Below are 19,605 nucleotides of genomic sequence, written 5' to 3'. Positions count from 1 at the left end.
TTCAGATAGTTCTTACGTTACTCTTTTTCTTCTCCTTCTGGTATTCCCATTACCCATATGTCACACCTTTTGCAGTCATTCCACAGTTCTTGAATATTCTGTTTGGGATTTTTTTCAATCTTTTTTTCTGTTGCTTTTCAGTTTTGTAAGTTTCTCTTAACATGTCCTCAAATTCAGAGGTTCTTTCTTCAGTCACATCAGTCTACAAAGAAGCCCATTAAAGCCAGTCTTCACTTTTATTATAGTGTTTTTGATCTCTAGCATTTCACTTTGGTTCTTAATATTTTCATCTCTCTGCTTATGTTACTCATCTGTTATTGCACGTTGTATACTTTTTCCCACTAGACAACTTAGCATATTTATCATAGTTATTTTAAATTGGCAGTCTGATAATTCCAACACTCCTGCCATATCTGACTCTGGTTTTGATATTTGCTCAGTTTCTTTGAACTGTTTTTTAATCTTTTAGTATGCCTTGTAATTTTTTGTTAAAAGCCAGACATCATACAATAGGGTAAAAGAAACCCAGCACTGATTCAATGGAGGTTTTGTACTTGTGTGTCTCTGCTCTGGTAAACTGTGATTCTCTGCATCCTCCTGTGTGTCTTCCAGTTTGGGAAGTGGGAGGGGGTTGGTAGCAATTTGTCCTGTAACCTCAATCCTTTCAAAGATATAATAGGAGATACTAATTTTCCATTTAGGCTTTTATTTGTTTTTAGGACAGAGAGATGTCTTTGAAATTCCTAACATTCCACACCAGAAACTGGAAGTAAGACCTTTTTTGGTTCTTCACCCCCACCCCCGCCCAACTCAATAAATATGCATTTATGTTATCTTGTTTCTAAAAATGTCATTGTGGGTTGTGGGTGGGTTAGTTGCTTAGTCGTGTCCAACTCTTTGCAACCCCACGAACTGTAGCCCATCAGGCTCCTCTATCCGTGGGATTCTCCAGGCAAGAATACTGGAGTGGATTGCCATTCTAGAAGCTGTAGATTAATCCAAAAATTGTCCATATCAATTTTTAATAAAACATTTTTTCAAGTATTTCTAATTGCTATTTTTATTATTTATAAATTTATTTTTTGCATTTCTCTTCTTATTGTATAATAGTTCAGTTCAGTTCAGTTCAGTTCAGTCGCTCAGTCATGTCCGACTCTCCGCGACCCCGTGAATCACAGCACGCCAGGCCTCCCTGTCCATCACCAACTCCTGGAGTACACTCAAACTCATGTCCACAGAGTCGGTGATGCCATCCAGCCATCTCATTCTCTGTCATCCCCTTCTCCTCCCTCTCCCAACCTTTCCCAGCATCAGAGTCTTTTCCAGTGAGTCAACTTGTCGCATGAGGTGGCCAAAGTATTGCAGCTTCAGCTTTAGCATCAGTCCCTCCAATGAACATCCAGGATTGATCTCCTCTAGAATGGACTGGTTGGATCTCCTTGCAGTATAATAGTAGGGAATATTAAAGATCTTAAATTACCATTTGAGTATGTACCATATTTTAACCTAAATCTGATGAAATAACAGGTGTCTCCATGGATTTGATAAAAAGTAATTTCAAGTAATTGATTAAGATATAGAGATAATATGCTATAATGAAAAAGAACATTGAGAAAGAAGTTAGCAATGGAAATGAAGCAATACACCTAATAATGAAGGGCCCTTGGGCACATTATTTAACCTTTCAGGATGTCATAGTATGATATTTATGAAAAGACAGTTGGATTAAATGATACCTATGGTTCCTTAGTGGAGAAATTCTGATTTATAACAGTTGGTAAAGAAGGCACAGTATATACTTGTAACTTACTTTTACTTGCTCTGTTTATAAACTGCTGGACACTGAATTCTCAGTATTCCCAAACCTGTTATCTAAGTTTTAACTTTTCTTATATTAATTAGAATAAACTAAAATGCATTAGAATAATAATGATTTTCATAGTCTACAGTTGCCAGGAAATACAGTATCTAGAAATTCTAACTCTTCACATATTATCTTTTAAAAAATTTACTAATTGGGGGACTAACTATTGGAAAGTTATTTTAAATATAACTCAACAAATAAGTTTTCAGTCATTCCCAATAATTTTAGGTAGCTTTAAATTTTTGCTTCTACTAAGAATTAATTATACTGAATGTGTGACAGATATTCATGAGCTACATACTTATATGAATTGATTTTTTATTGTTAAATTTATTTAAATGATAAATTAAGGGAATTTAGACTCAGCAGTAAAGAATCTGCCTGCAATGCAGGAGACACAGGAGATGCAGGTTTGATCCCTGGGTCTGGAAGATCCCCTGGAGGAGGGAATGGCAACCCACTCCAGTATTCATGCCGAGAGAATCCCATGGACAAAGGAGTTTGGTGGGCCACGGTCTATAGTGTCGCAAATAGTCAGGCACAATTGAAGCAACTGAGCACAATAATATTTCAGCATTGAGTTGGGGGAAGTGATTGAAAACTTGATGCTTTATCTTTTCCTAACTGATAAATTTAAGCAGAAGGAAATTGGGTTATATTATTATCATTTATAAAAGAAGTTTGAAAAGCACATATCAATATTTTAAGATATTCTTCACAATTTGCACATTAATGACATATATGTTAAAACATTTTTGTTTTAGAATCAGTTCACAAGTCAATGTTCCACATTATCTTGCCATAAATTGTTGTGTATCTCCACATTAAATAAAGCCTTATTTTAGAAGTCTTAATATTCAGTGTAATCAATGTTTATAAGTTTATGTATTTGATAATTCTACATTTTTTCTTGACAATTTCCGTCCGACTATTTGCAACCCCATGCACTGTAGCCTGCCAGGTTCCTCCCTCCATGGAATTCTCCAAGCAAGAAAACTGGAGTGGGTACCTGTTCCCTTCTCCAAGGGGTCATCCCAACCCAGGAATGGAACCCAGGTCTCCTGCATTGCAGCAGATTCTTTACCGTCTGAGCCACCATGGAAGCCTAAAACATTTTAAACATATTTTCAAATACATAATTTTTTCCAAAGAAGAATAACTACATTAAGTGAAATGATTTTTTTTCTAATGAATAACTCTGATCATTATTTTAGAAATGTGAAAGCAAGAGAACTTCAGTTTCGCTTGTGAACTACTTTGCTTTATTATACTTGTAGTGGGCATAGGCATAATTGAAAAAATTATGATTTATGTACGATAAACTAAAACCTCATCTAATGCAAATGAGGCCTAGAGAGTTAGTTCAACTTCTAATATGTGCTAATAATTATACTTTTTTGTATATCCCTCCCTGAAATTTATAATACTTTTGTATTTAATCAGCATAATCTATATTAAGAAAAATAATTAATTTTGAATTCTAGAAGTAGTCAAACCAACAGCAATAAAAAATAGAATTTCTAACATTCACAAATAAACTAAGAATTTTCATTTTGGTTTAGTCATATTTTAATTTCTATAAAATTAAACGTGACTCTTGAAGTTTGGTAGTAAATTGTTGCTATCACTCTCCTGCTGGTCTGAGATATACTCCCTCTTTAAATTTTTTTAATTGGAGGATAATTACAATATTGTGCTAGTTCTGCCATACATCAACATGAATTAGCCATAAGTATGCATATGTCTCCTCCCTCTTGAACCTCCCTTCCATCCCATCCCACCCATCTAGGTTGTCACTGGATTTGAGTTTCCTGTGTCATATGGCAAATTCCCACTGGCTATCCATTTTACATATGATAATATATATGTTTCAATGCTACTCTCGCTAATCGTCCCACTTTCTCCTTCCTGCTTTGTCCTTTTATAATATATTCCCCTAAATCTAGATGCTTATTCCCTGTTTGCATTTTAGCAGACCTGTAGAAAAGTTGCAGTTCTTGAAGAAAACTTTACCAGAAAAAAAAGAAAAAAGTAGCACCTAAGTGGAAACAAAGAGAGTAACATATTTTTCTGGTCTACTAGCTATTCCTTTGGAGAAGGAAATGGCAACCCACTCCAGTGTTCTTGCCTGGAGAATCCCAGGGACAGGGGAGCCTGGTGGGCTGCCGTCTGTGGGGTCACACAGAGTCAGAGACGACTGAAGTGACTCAGCAGCAGCAGCAGCTATTCCTTGTTTTGCTTTCATTCAGTTCAGTTCAGTTCAGTTGCTCAGTCGTGTCCGACTCTTTGCGACCCCATGAATCACAGCACGCCAGGCCTCCCTGTCCATCACCAACTCCCGGAGTTCACTCAAACTCATGTCCATCGAGTCAGTGATGCCATCCAGCCATCTCATTCTCTGTCGTCCCCTTCTCCTCCCGCCCCCAATCCCTCCCAGCATCAGAGTCTTTTCCAGTGTCAACTCTTCGCATGAGGTGGCGTTTGGAGTTTGTATTGGAGTTTCAGCTTTAGCATCAGTCCTTCCAATGAACACCCAGGATTGATCTCCTTTAGAATGGACTGGTTGGATCTCCTTGCAGTCCAAGGGACTCTCAAGAGTCTTCTCCAGCACCACAGTTCAAAAGCATCAATTCTTCGACAATCAGCTTTTAGCTAACTGTGATAGCATAATTCCCATTGTTGTGTCTTGTCTGGTTTCTTAGATCAAGTTTGCCACATAAGGGTAAATCTCCTTTTTAGGTGATTGACAGACAACTTCTAGGAGATATCCAGCTCTAGGAGCAATCATGTGCCTATGTGTCAGATAGGCCTAAGTATGAGAGGATATTAAACTATTATCAGTAAGGCTAATGAGGATACCATACACAGTGTAATAATAAACATTATCAGATGTTATTCCATTGTAGGACTAAAGGTACCTGATGATTTTAGTTCAGCATTTGTGGCTGAATTAAAGCATTTATTTCCTTTATTTTATATTTTCCATGAGTCACTGATAGCTTTTTATCTACAAAAATCAACACAATGTGGTTTTCCAAAAGATAGTTTTGATGAGTCTTTTTTAGATAAATCACCCTTTGAACATTTTATTTATAGTGGTCAACATGAATCTGTTGGTATACTATGGAAAATTAGCTCAAGTTATTTTCAATGATAAAAGACTTATGGCCCCAATTAGTCACAAAACCATTTAGTTTATTTCCATCGTTATTAAAACTTAATGAGAGCTTACAATGTCCCAGGTTTTATGCTAGGTACTTAACACACATTATTAAATTTTTTAATCCTTATTTTGTAAGGATGAGTATTATGGGTGAGTATTATGCCCGGTTTTGCCTGAAGAAGTTATTGAGTTTAAAAAAGCAAAGCAAGCTGTTTAAGTTTATGCATCTGGTAAAAAAGTAGGGTGGCTATGTCTGTAAAATTGGAATCAACAGTTTTCCAGTATTTTTTCTAGACACTTCTCTTTGTCTAGAGAAATAACCTTATTAAAATTTAGCACTGTGTGCTGACCATAAAGTATGCAAAAAATTTTATATTTTTCAACTAAACTATCAGTTTTGCCAATACAAAATTGATACTTAATTTTAAATCTTTGAAAATATTTTATTATTAAAACTTATTTTTAAAGTCAAATAATTTGCTTGAAAAAATAAGATTTTTATGGTAATAGTCATTTTTCCCTTAAATTTAATTTAAAAGGAATTAAACACAAATCTGATTCTGGAGGAAAAACTATTTAACAACATACATTACTGAAAATACTAGATACATAGCTAATTGTTATCTAAGATTTTTACAGTTAAGTCTAAATGTTTTTAGCCATTTTTTAAGGAGAAAAGAACATACTATATCAAAGGGGTCCTTAAAACTATTTCTGATTATCAATAAAAAATTATAGAACAATTATCATATTCCTTTAGTTTAGTAAACTTAGTATATATATGAACACACAATTTGCTATTTAATTATTTTAAGGCCAAAAGCATTATAAGTCAGCAGTCATAAATTTTATCACTGTATTAATGAGAGCTATGTAGAAATAGGCTTCATGAAGAACGTTCATATACATCAGTGGTACTGACATTTCATTCTTTTATTCACTTATCAAACCATTGATTGGCTATTTTTTCATTCATCTATTCCTTCCACTAAGCTAGCAGTACCTATATTTTAGGGTTAGAGGAGTTAATGACAAAAAATATTCAAAAACCATCTTTCTAGTTATATATTCACAGCCATATAAAAAATCAATTATTTGAAGATTCTAAATATCTATTGATAAAATATGAACAGTTAGGTGAGTTAGCGGAGAAGGCAATGGCAAGCCACTCCAGTACTATTCCCTAGAAAATCCCATGGATGGAGGAGCCTGGTGGGCTGTAGTCCGTGGGGTCGCTAAGGGTCGGACATGACTGAGCGACTTCACTTTTCACTTTCACACATTGGAGAAGGAAATGGCAACCCACTCCCGTGTTCTTGCCTGGAGAATCCCAGGGATGGGGGAGCCTGGTGGGCTTCCGTCTATGGGGTCACACAGAGTCGGACACGACTGAAGTGACTTAGCAGCAGCAGCAGCAGGTGAGTTAGACCACAGAGGTTTTCAAATATAGACATTGTTGACCGAAGCCGTAGAACACAATCTGGGACTCACTCAAGCTGAATCTGTATTAAGGTTTACATTCATATACACATATTTATTCAGCAATAGACTTCAGCACTTCACATACTTGAAATGATTAAGAGCACAGGTCTATCCTTAAAGAAAAATGTACTTGTCACACCTACCTATGGGAGTAGCTGTTGAACCTCTTGACTTCTACAATAACAGGAGGATTTCTTTGTCAAGCTGTGCATTGTTCAATTTACAAATAGCATCACATTGGTGTACTCAGTGATTAATATCTTTGTGCTTCTTAACATAGTTAAAACACAGATCCAACATCATAAGTTTGAGGGTTACCTGTAATAAATGTTAGAAGAACAATAACACATTCATTATGGTGTGCTAGTTTACACTCAGGAATCGGTAGATGACTCTTTGTTGAACTTAAGTAAATAGCCACTTGACTCTACAGAAATAGTTCTTAAACAAAAATCTCAATGCAGTGAAATACTTTTTTTTTCAAGTAATCCGAGAAGTAACTTAGAAATGGCTGTTTAAAATACAGAAAATCTTGACAATCGTTTAGTATTCTAAAGCACACTTCATATTCTAGATGCAGATTTAGGGGAGGGAATAACAAATCAGATGTAACTTATTTTGCATAGAGTAGGGTAAGCAGTTAGACAGTGTATTAAGAAGCGGATACATCACTTTGTCCACAAAGGTCTATCTAGCCAAAGCTATGGTTTTTCCAGTAGTCATGTATGGAGGTGAGTGGGACCATCAAGAAGGCAGAGCACCAAAGAACCGATGCTTTCAAATTGTGGTGCTGGAGAAGATTCTTGAGAGTCCCTTAGACTGCAGGAAGATCAAACCAGTCATTCCTAAAGGAAATCCATCCTGAATATTCATCGGAAGGACTGATGCTGAAAGCTGAAGTTCCAATACTTTGCCACCTGGTGCGAAGAGCTGACTTATTGGAAAAGACCCTGATGCTGGGAAAGATTGAGGGCAAGAGAAGAAGGGGCCGACAGAGGATGAGATGGTTGGATGATATTACTGGCTCAATGGACATGAGTTTGAGCGTACTCTGGGAGACAGTGAAGGACAGGGAAGCCTGGTGTGCTGCAGTTCATGGGGATGCAGAGTCAGACATGACTTAGCAACTGAACAACAAGGGTAAGCAATATGCAGACAGAGGCCAATGAATCTGGGACTGGAAATTCTCTTTCATTTGTATCTGAGTATGGGTAATCCTAGATTTCTGCTCGTTTCCTGCTTGATTCCATGTTCAAACCACTGTTAGTGTATAATACCATAATTTTCATTTATATATTAATGCCTACATAAAAGCTCTAGAAGAAAAATTCAAGAGCAACCAGAATTCTAAAGTGAAGACATAATCTAAATTTCTTTATGTAAATAATTACTTTCAAGCCATCAAAGATTGATGTTACATTAAGTAAGGTAATAAAATGAGTAGTTATAAATAATGTAAATACTAACGAAAGTCCTGGTTTTGTAGTATAGCAAGCTTGGCTTTGAATCATGATTCCCTCATTTCTTATGTGCAAGTAGCTCCATGTGACTCATGTGCTTATGTGGAAAATAGAAAAAAACTAGTAACTATGCTTAGCATTCGGAGAAGGCAATAGCAAGCCACTTCAGTACTCTTGCCTAGAAAATCGCATGGACAGAGGAGCCTGGTGGGCTGCAGTCCATGGGGTCGCTACTAGTCTGACACGACTGAATGACTTCACTTTCACTTTTCACTTTCACACATTGGAGAAGGAAATGGCAACCCACTCCAGTGTTCTTGCCTGGAGAATCCCAGGGACGGTGGAGCCTGGTCGGCTGCCGTCTATGGGGTTGCACAGAGTCGGACATGACTGAAGCAACTTAGCAGCAGCAGCAGCATGCTTAGCATTAACAGTTATTCTATCAAAGTACTTCATAGGCAACCAAAATTGTTGACACTTAAAAATATATTTCCAAATGTGAACACGCGTGCTCAGTTGTGTCTGACTCTGTGATTCCATGGACTGTAGCCTGCCAGGCTCCTCTGTTCATGGAATTTTCCAGGCAAGAATACTGGAGTGGATTGTCATTTCCTACTCCAGGGTATCTTCCTGACCCAGGGATTGAACCAGTGTCTCTTGTGTGCCCTACATTGGCAGGCAGATTCTTTACCACTGGGCCACTAGGAAGACCCACACCTTTATTAAATATACCTCTTTTCTTTTCAACTATGAATGAAGAACTGTTTAGAATTCGGTGAGGATGATGTCTGTGAACATCAGTGACTACTTTATTACTGTTTTTTTTTTTTGTTGTTTAATCTCCATGATATTACAAGGATTGTTAACCAGGTTTCTTTCCCAAAAGACGACATAGACATTTTTTAAAATATCAACTCATATTGTTTTACACAAAGAGTAATGACTTGTGGCTGGAGGGCTTGGGTTTAGATGTCATCTCTACAACTTTCAGTCATGTGACAATGGGCAAATCACTTATTACTCTGTCTTTCAGACCCTTCATATGAAATTCTATGGGGTAATAAAAAATGTATTTAAATGAATACTCAGTGGTAGACGACATTTTGAATGAAATTTTTTTTTTGCATTTGATCTGGCTTTTTAGTCTTAAAAATCATCAAGATCAATTGATGGCAGCTAATACAAAATTCCAACAAAGGTCCATCTAGTCAAGGCTATGGTTTTTCCAGTGGTCATGTACGGATGTGAGAGTTGGACTGTGAAGAAAGCTGAGCACCGAAGAATTGATGCTTTTGAACTGTGGTGCTGGAGAAGACTCTTGAGAGTCCCTTGGACTGCAAGGAGATCCAACCAGTCCATTCTAAAGGAGATCAATCCTGGGTGTTCATTGGAAGGACTGATGCTAAAGCTGAAACTCCAATACTTTGGCCACCTCATGCGACGAGTTGACTCACTGGAAAACACCCTGATGCTGGGAGGGATTGGGGACAGGAGGAGAAGGGGTCAACAGAGGATGAGATGGCTGGATGGCATCACTGACTCGAAGGACATGAATTTGAGTAAACTCCAGGAGTTGGTGATGGACAGGGAAGCCTGGCGTGCTGTGATTCATGGGGTCGCAAAGAGTTGGACACGACTGAGCAACTGAACTGAAGTGAATACAAATTTATTGGCTAGTTCCGGTTTTCATAATATTAATTCTATAACAATTCAATTCAGTTCAGTTCAAGTTGCTCAGTCATGTTGACTCTTTGCGACCCCATGGACTGCAGCTTGCCAGGCTTCCCTGTCCAACACTAACTCCCGGAGCTTGCTCAAACTCAAGTACATTGAGTCGGTGATGCCATCCAACCATCTCATCCTCAGTCATCAACTTATCCTCCTGCCTTCAATCTTTTCCACCATCAGAGTCTTTTCCAATGAGTCAGTTCTTTGCCTCAGGTGGCCAAAGTATTGGAGCTTCAGCATCAGTCCTTCAATTCTAAAACATGTTTCTTGTTACAATGAAGTGTTCTTATGAAACATCTACCTTTGCATCCTTACCTACAAATTAACGGTGTTTCTCTCTAAAATCTATTTTGCTGTTAGTAATATGAGCTAATGTAAAGAAATTTCTAGGTATAAATAATCTATTACACTAATAATGATGGAAGTCGTATTACACTGATATTTTTATTAGTAGTTATTTATACTAGTAGTTTAGACTAGTGGTTATTCTTTTGATCCTTGACAAGTAAATGATTTATACTCAGGCCATATTTTAGTCCACAATAAATGTAAAATTTAATTCCCTCAAGATTGATCATAAAAAATTAAACTACCACATCATATGAGATAATATATATTATGACATGAAGCAATCTTATTACATAAATATGTCTTATTATGAAAAACACAGCATATTGTTTGTTTGTGGTCTGCCACATTTTTCAAGTGTTTTTTGTTACTAATAAGTTATCTACAAAATTCCATAAGGAAATAAATCTCATCATTATATAAAACAAGCAGTGATGTGTTCACCAGATTACGGATTCTGGTTCTGAATTAACAATGCCTGATGCTTTCCTTAAGAAATGTATATATATATATATATATATATATATATCCACAAAATATAATAGTTGTAAGTGAGACAGAAATAGAAGATTATTTTTAGATCTGGTAGATTATCAAAAGGCAGAGCATCTTTTTTGAGTGCACTCTATTTCCATATGATAAATTTGAATTCTCTTCCTGGATTTTCAATTAAAAGACATAGGGGATGTTGTTTTTTGGCATTACATCATAAAGACACTTAAACTGCACCCAAGATTCCCATCTTGCTGCCCTTTGATACATAGATCTTTAGTTTCAAAAATCCTTTTCTATATACCAGCAAATTTTGCTTTTTATTTAAGCTACTTTGAGACTATTTCTTTTTCATATAAACCAACTCATTTCTGACAGCTTTATTTGTAAATCTGAAGTGGAAAAGTGCTTTAAATATAAAAAAGTTGTAATTCATTTGGCAGCAAAATGATGGCAAAAATCTCTGTCAAGCCAAACTAACATAGGCTACTTATAAACTTCATTACTCTCTATTTATAACATCCATATATTTTACAGAGAAATAGTAGCATGGAGCTGTCCAGAATTTGGTAGAGATAAGTGCAAAATTGTGACATACATGAATTTGGAAGATGTTTATAGTGCTTTATGGGCTTCCCTGGTGGTTCAGATGATGAAGAATCTGCCTGCAATGCAGGAGACACTGGTTTGATTCCTGGGTTGGGGAGATTCCCTAGAAAAGGGAATGGCTACTCATACCAGTATTCTTGCCTGGAGAATTCCATGGACAGAGGAGCCTGGCGGGTTACAGTCCATGGAGTTGCAAAGAGTTAGACAGGACTGAGAGAGTAGCAGTTTCACTCCCATGTTTAACTCAGTAGTTTGGGGACTTATTGTATTAATAGTTCTTGACTTTTTATATTTATTGTTAATACAGGTTGATTTGATCATCTCTTTCCATTATTCAGTTCAGTTCAGTTCAGTCGCTCAGTCGTGTCCAACTCTTTGCGACCCCATGAATCACAGCACGCCAGGCCTCCCTGTCCATCACCAACTCCCAGAGTTCACTCAAACTCATGTCCACAGAGTCGGTGATGCCATCTACCCATCTCATACTCTGTCATCCCCTTCTCCTCCCGCCTCCAGTCCTTCCCAGCATCAGAGTCTCTTCCAGTGAGTCAACTCATCACGTGAGGTGGCCAAAGTATTGGAGTTTCAGCTTTAGCATTAGTCCTTCCAATGAACACCCAGGACTGATCTCCTTTAGAATGGACTGGTTGGATCTCCTTGCAGTCCAAGGGACTCTCAAGAGTCTTTTCCAGCACCACAGTTCAAAAGCATCAATTCTTCGGCAACCAGCTTTCTTCACAGTCCAACTCTCACATATTTTAAAAAGTTTTTTTAGACAACACAAAAATATCTATGACCATATGTTCTTGACTATCATTGAATAAATGATCTGGACTGCCATTTTAAACTATGACATTCTTAATTCATTTCAGTATGACACAAATATTAAAACTTCTACTAGAGTTTGTGCAATGTTTGAAACAGTTACATATACTGAAAAAATATTTTCTAAGTACCTAGTTATAAATTGTACATTTACTAAAGCAATCAGGAAACAATTCATGAATATTATATGGTATATTGCTGAATTGTATACAATAAAGTGCTAAAAAACTATTGGGCAAAGAATATGAATTATGCAATACATTTTGATATCCCTAGTAAACATATAATAAAATGTAACTGATTTACCCTTCTGGCATTGAAAGAGTTTTATGAGATATCATCCAGGTAGTATCTTGTGACACAGTCTAAATTCATGTACTATTTCCTGCATTGCATCAAAATTGATATCAGAAGAATATGACAATACAACACATGGGATATAAAATTCTTCATAAAACATTACAGTGCAATAAAGACGGTTTCAGGATGTTTACTGACTCTGCTTACAGTAATTAGAATACTTAGATTTTATGTGAAGCCACAAGTTCTTTTAATGCATATATATTCAAATATTTCTTTTTCTTCTAAAAACTGTACTTTGTTTGTATCTCAAATTTTGAGTGTGCAGACAAGACTTTATAAGTAAAGCTTAAAAATATTCACCCAAAGAAGCTGTGAATTGTAGGTGAATCATATGAATATTGAAAGTCAGTAAAGATTTAAAGATATGGCTATTTTTGCTTGACTAACACTTAAAGGATTTTTTAAGAAGTTAAAACAAACCAAGTTATCTATATGTGATTTAATTTTAAAGCAAATACGTAAACATACATTATTGGCCTTGCTTGGAAAACCCAAAAGCAAAATAAAACAAAGCAAAATATAACTTGGCATTGAAAGAGATTCATGTTTTCTGATTCCACTTAAATCACCTATTTCTGAATATGAGTATTACATGTCATGAATGTGAAAACATGTAGTAAAGTTGCTACACAAATAGAATTTTATGTTATTTATTTTATAAATAAATCTTTGGATAAATGAATAAAGAGTTGAAACTGACAAATGGAAAGTTCCAAAGCAAAGGGTGGCTGCAGTGTTTTGCTCCCTGATAGGAAACTGCTGCTGCTGCTGCTGCGTCACTTCAGTCGTGTCCGACTCTGTGTGACCCCATAGACGGAAGCCCACCAGGCTCCCCCGTCCCTGGGATTCTCCAGGCAAGAACACTGGAGTGGGTTGCCATTTCCTTCTCCAATGTGTGAAAGTGAGAAGTGAAAGTGAAGTCACTCAGTCGTGTCCAACCCTTAGTGACCCCACGGACTGCAGCCTACCAGGCTCCTCCATCCATGGAATTTTCTAGGCAAGAGTACTGGAGTGGCTTGCCATTGCCTTCTCCAGATAGGAAACTGAGTAACTATTATTACCATTTCACTTGCATCCTTAGGCTCCTTCATTCCTGTTTCTCTAGTAATGGTTGGCTGATGAGTTACTACCCACTGGGGCAATTCCACTAATGCTGTTGTGGCAATTGCTGCTGCAATGACATCAGAAGGCTTCTTTAGGCTCTTAGGCCAGGGAAAAAAGTGAGACACAAGTTCAGTCTGGACCCCTGAAGAGCCACTCTCCAAGGTCTTATCAGTTGTAATCTCCCTGAAAGCTCCTGGTCATCAGGTCTAGCCTAGAGCAAAAAGAAAATCCCAGTAGGTAGTCTGTTCAAAAGAATAGAAAAATCAGTGGAATTAGATGATTTTTTTGGCAATTCAATCAATGCATGAAGCAATTTTCCCATTTTTGTCTATTTTTTAAACATTTTATTTGACAGTGTATAGGCGTAGCTTCTGAAAATCATTGGAAAATTCAGGCCTTATATGCTTTGCACTTAATTTTCTATACTATACCTGTAAGTTGATGTCTTTGAATAGCACAGGACTTCTGAATGCATGGAAAATAAATTTCAAGAAATGATGTCAATTCTGTAATGCATAGTCAGTGCAAATAAATATAAATTCCATTTGTTTCCAAATATCCTATACTAAAAAATTCTCACCTTATTAGTACTTATAAAATCTGTTGCCTGGTGTTTTGATATATACTTATACTAGCTTAAAAATGTTAGATTCTCCAATATTTATATAATATTAATCTAATAATATTATGAGAATCTAAAGTTTTTCATTCTTCCATAAATAGTAGTTTTAAAAAGAATGAGAAAATATTTATGATCATTAGATTAACTTTTATTTAGAATAATTTAACTGCACTTTTTATAATCATTAAATAGTTCTATAATTTTTCCCGAAGATGCCAGAATGGTCTTTTATTAAATATTAGAATAGAATGACAAAGTCTTTGATTTAAAAATAAAGATAAATCATTTAATGTCATTTTGTACTTTTTCACTATGATAAGCTTCAGTTCCAAACTGAGTAACAAGATATTTCAAACAATTACTTTATACTCATTTAATTTATATGCAAATATTAAAAAAACTAAAACTCATAAAATTTCTATTTTTTTCTTTCTTTAGTAATAAAATAGTCTGTGATCATGTGTACATGCGTGCATGCTAAGTCACTTCAGTCGTGTCTGACTCTGCAACCCTATGGACTGAAACATGCCAGGCTCCTCTGTCCTAGGGATTCTCCAGGCAAGAATACTGGAGTGAGTTGCCGAGCCTTCCTCCAGGGATCTTCCCAAACCAAGGATCAAACCAAAATCTCATGTCTCCTGCATTGGCAGGCAAGTTCTTTACCACTAGCACCACCTGGGAAGCCCATTTGTGATCATACCCACAGTAATTATTGGTATCAGTGAGAAATAGAAGATAGTTTTTAAATAACATAAAAAAAACTGGCTTTAATGTTTCTGTTACTAAAATTTGAAAAGAGCAACAAATATAAAATTATCTCTTTATGCTTATATATTATTGATTATGCATCAATATATTTAACTTGAAATATGTGTCAATATTTTAAAATATTAATACTTAGATAAATTTTATACAGTTCATATTTAGGACTTGAATTTTATGATTGTATATATGTAAAATATGATTTCATTAAAGCTCAGAAAATTTTGTTTAAATATAAAAGCTACAGTTTTAGTGATTGATCTGATAATGAAGAAGGTACTTAGAATTGTTTTTAAGTATTCATTCCCAGAAACATAAACTTTTTCCAATATGACTATGTCATTTACCAAATAGAAGTAAAATATGGTCTAAAGACATGCTTTGTTTGTTTCTTCTGTGCTCTTATTAGTATTGTCTCAGCCAAACTTGTCATAGTTTTTATTTATATAGCAGATAAGATATCTGAAATAAACATACTGAAAGAAATAATTGCTTAAATACTATACCAAAAAGTCCAACCAAAAGTATGGATAATTTAAATATCATTAATTTTAAAAAATTGTTTTGAGGGAAGGACAGAGAAACAGAGAAAGAGAGACTAGATAATGTATTAAAATAACATGTTTTATAAGATTTCTTATTTCTGTTTACTTTAGGGCAGCAGTTCCTCTCCTGGGTTCTATGAATCTGGGTGGGAAATATTCATCCTTGTTCTCTTAATGTATCTCTAACTGAAATTTACCAGTTCTTTTCATTATGAAATAGACATAAAGATACTACAGCATGATGGCTTTGTCTCCGACACTATTGCCAATTTAAACCACAGATATTTTTGTATATGCAGATGACACCACCCTTATGGCAGAAAATGAAGAGGAACTAAAAAGCCTCTTGATCAAAGTGAAAGAGAAGAGTGAAAGTCTGGCTTGAAGCTCAACATTCAGAAAACAAAGATATGGCATCTGGTCCCATCACTTCCTGGGAAATAGATGAGGAAACAGTGGAAACAGTGTCAGACTTTATTTTTGGGGGCTCCAAAATCACTGCAGATGCCGATTGCAGCCAGGAAATTAAAAGACGCTTACTCCTTGGAAGGAAAGTTATGACCAACCTAGATAGCATATTCAAAAGCAGAGACATTCCTTTGCCAACCAAGGTCCGTCTAGTCAAGGCTATGGTTTTTCCCATGGTCAAGTATGGATATGAGAGTTGGACTGTGAAGAAAGCTGATTGACAAAGAATTGATGCTTTTGAACTGTGGTGCTGGAGAAGACTCTTGAGAGTCCCTTGGACTGCAAGGAGATCCAACCAGTCCATTCTAAAGGATCAGTCCTGGGTGTTCATTGGAAGGACTGATGCTAAAGCTGAAACTCCAATACTTTGGCCACCTCATGCGACGAGTTGACTCACTGGAAAAGAGTCTGATGCTAGGAGGGATTGAGGGTGGAGGAGACGGGGATGACAGAGAATGAGATGGCTGGATGGCATCACCGACTCGATGGACATGAGTCTGAGTGAAGTCCGGGAGTTGGTGATGGACAGGGAGGCCTGGCATGCTGTGATTCATGGGGTCGCAAAGAGTTGGACACGACTGAGTGACTGAACTGAAAGTTGTTGCAGACAATAAGATTCTGCTGGTGTCTGCTGCTTCAATATTGGTCATGATACCTGCTGAGGGACCATTTTAATTAATATATCAGTAAAGAAGCACATATGACAATTAAAATATTTTTATAATTAAAAAACTTTAAATATTTAGCATGTTTTAAGTTCACCGTTGACCTGGTATGGGGGTTGTGGGGGGTTGGAAGAAAAATCTTACAGACTATAAATAACAAGGAAACTGAAAGTGACTTAGACAAAAGGAAAAGTGTGTTCAGAGGCTGGCAATGACCTGTGGCCTCTGTCAATAAGCTAGATACTGGGTTTACTGCTCATAGGTCAGAAAAAGAATCCTACATAAAGCTTTGACTACAGAAAATGTCATCCTCAATATGTGATTCAGTTCAGTTCAGTTCAGTTCAGTCACTCAGTCGTGTCCGACTCTTTGCGACCCCATGAATCACAGCACACCAGGCCTCCCTGTCCATCACCAACTCCCGGAGTTCACTCAAACTCACCTCCATCGAGTCAGTGATGCCATCCAGCCATCTCATTCTCTGTTGTTCCCTTCTCCTCCTGCCCCCAATCCTTCCCAGCATCAGGGTCTTTTCCAGTGAGTCAACTCGTCGCATGAGGTGGCCAAAGTATTGCAGCTTCAGCTTTAGCATCAGTCCTTCCAATGAACACCCAGGACTAATCTCCTTTAGAATGGACTGGTTGGTTCTCCTTGCAGTCCAAGGGACTCTCAAGAGTCTTCTCCAGCACCACAGCTCAAAAGCATCAATTCTTCGGCGATCAGCTTTCTTCACAGTCCAACTCTCACATCCATACATGACCACGGGAAAAACCATAGCCTTGACTAGACGGACTTTTGTTGGCAAAGTAATGTCTATGCTTTTTAATATACTATCTAGGTTGGTCATAACTTTCCTTCTAAGAAGTAAGCATCTTTTAATTTCCTGGCTGCAATCAGCATCCACAGTGATTTAGGAGCCCCAAAAAATCAAGTCTGACACTGTTCCGCTGTTTCCCCATCTATTTCCCATGAAGTGATGGAGCCAGATGCCATGATCTTTGTTTTCTGAATGGAAGAACAAAACAAATCAAAACCAAACTTTAGAGGGAAATTATGTTAATGATTTTAATTTTCTTGCTTTTGTTCTGTTTGATGGTCAGAAGGAAAGAAGCCTGACTTGAGAATATATAAAAGAAAAATAATTTCATCTTCAACTTGGTTTGAAGATGGAATTTGTACATCTTATGTTGAGAGAGCATTGGGAAGGTGACAGAGCAGCACATAAACCACAAAACCAAATTTTTATTTAAAGTCTTTTAAGGTTGTTGATGCCCACAGAAAACTGGCAGCAGCAAGAATAACGTGCTATCTAAAAGAAGAAACCATCATAAAAGACATTGAAGAATTCCAAGACCTAGTATACCAGAAAGCATGAATTCATGCTATAATAAAATAAAACAACAAAATTCCACAAACAGCAACAACAAAATTGTTGAAAGTATGCCTTAAGTGGGTAAAGAATGGAGTTTTTAATAGCTAGTCAATTGAATTTCCATAAGGAAAAAATAAACTGACCCATTCTTTTCATTTTGCATAAAATGATTCTAAATTGTTCGAGACCAAAATGCATACGGTGAAAGAATAAATCTTCTAGAACCTACTATGGAAATATATTTTCTGTGTATCAGATTGGGGAAGTAATTTCTTAAATGTGACACAAGAGTCTAACCATCAAATAAAGTATGGACAATTTGGACATCACTGATCTTTTAAAACCTTCTGTTTGGTAGAAAGGAGAGGAAAAAATGTATACATAAGAATGTGAAAGGACTATATAAAGAATTCCTACAAATCAATAAGTAAAAAATAGATAACCCAATCATTTGAAAATTAGTCAGAACTTTGAACAATCACTTCAGAGTAGAGGATATCCAAATAGTCAATAATCACTTGGAATGTAGCCCAATTATTTAGCAACATAGAGAAATATTAATATATGGAGAAATTAGAAAATGAAAATATAAAACCACATTGAGACAAAACTACAGATCCAACAAAAAGAAATAATTAAAAGCTAGGAGAATCCCAGGGATGGGGGAGCCTGGTGGGCTTCCGTCTATGGGGTCACACAGAGTCGGATACGACTGAAGTGACTTAGCAGCAGCAGGCATTGAAAATTATCAGAACACCTGGAAGTCTCATATATAACTGCTGCTGCTGCTGCTGCTGCTAAATCACTTCAGTCATGTCTGAAGTGGGTTGCCATTTCCTTCTCCAATGTGTGAAAGTGAAAAGTGAAAGTGAAGTCGCTTAGTCTTGTCCGACCCTTAGCTACCCCATGGACTGCAGCCTACCAGGCTCCTCCATCCATGGGATTTTCAAGGCAAGAGTACTGGACTGGCTTGCCATTGCCTTCTCCGCATATATAACTAGAGGATTACAAATTTCTACCAATGTGGTAAAAAAATCAATTTGGCAGAATCTACTAAAACTGGCATTCACATACCCAATGGCTCACTAAATAGTATATTATTTACTATATGCCCAAGAGAGGTGGACCATAATGAAAACTGAGCACAGAAGAATTGATGCTTCCAAACTGTGGTGCTAGAGAAGACTGTTGAGAGTCCCTTGGACTACAAGGAGATCAAACCAATCAATCCTAAGGGAAATCAACCCTAAATTTTAATTGGAAGGACTGATGCTGAAGCTGAAGCTCCAGTACTTTGGCCACCTGATGGGATGAGCTGACTCACTGGAAAAGACTCCTATGTTGGGAATGATTGAGGGCAGAAGGAGAAGAGGGTGACAGGATGAGATGGTTGCATGGCATCACTGACTCAATACACATAAGTTTGAACAAACTCTGGGAGGTAGTGAAACACAGGGAAGCCTGGCATGTTGCAGTCCATGGGGTCACAAAGAGTTGGACATGACTAAGTGACTGAAGAGTAACAACAGGAGAAATTAGTGTCTGTGCAACATATGGGTTGATAATGTTTATACTAACTTGATTTTCTTTTTTCTAATTTGGTTTGAAATGAAGTGAAAGTCATTCAGTGTCTCTTTGCAAAACTGTGGACTATACAGTCCATGGAATTCTCCAGGTCAGAATACTGGAGTGGGTAGCTGTTCCCTTCTCCAGTGGATCTTCTCAACCCAAGG

Source organism: Moschus berezovskii, chromosome 19 (genome assembly GCF_049115385.1).
Source record: "Moschus berezovskii isolate FMDL1 chromosome 19, NW_MosBer_1.0, whole genome shotgun sequence".
NCBI lineage: Eukaryota > Metazoa > Chordata > Mammalia > Artiodactyla > Moschidae > Moschus > Moschus berezovskii.
The sequence above is the reverse complement of the archived record's forward strand: the minus strand, read 5'-3'. Positions refer to the sequence as shown.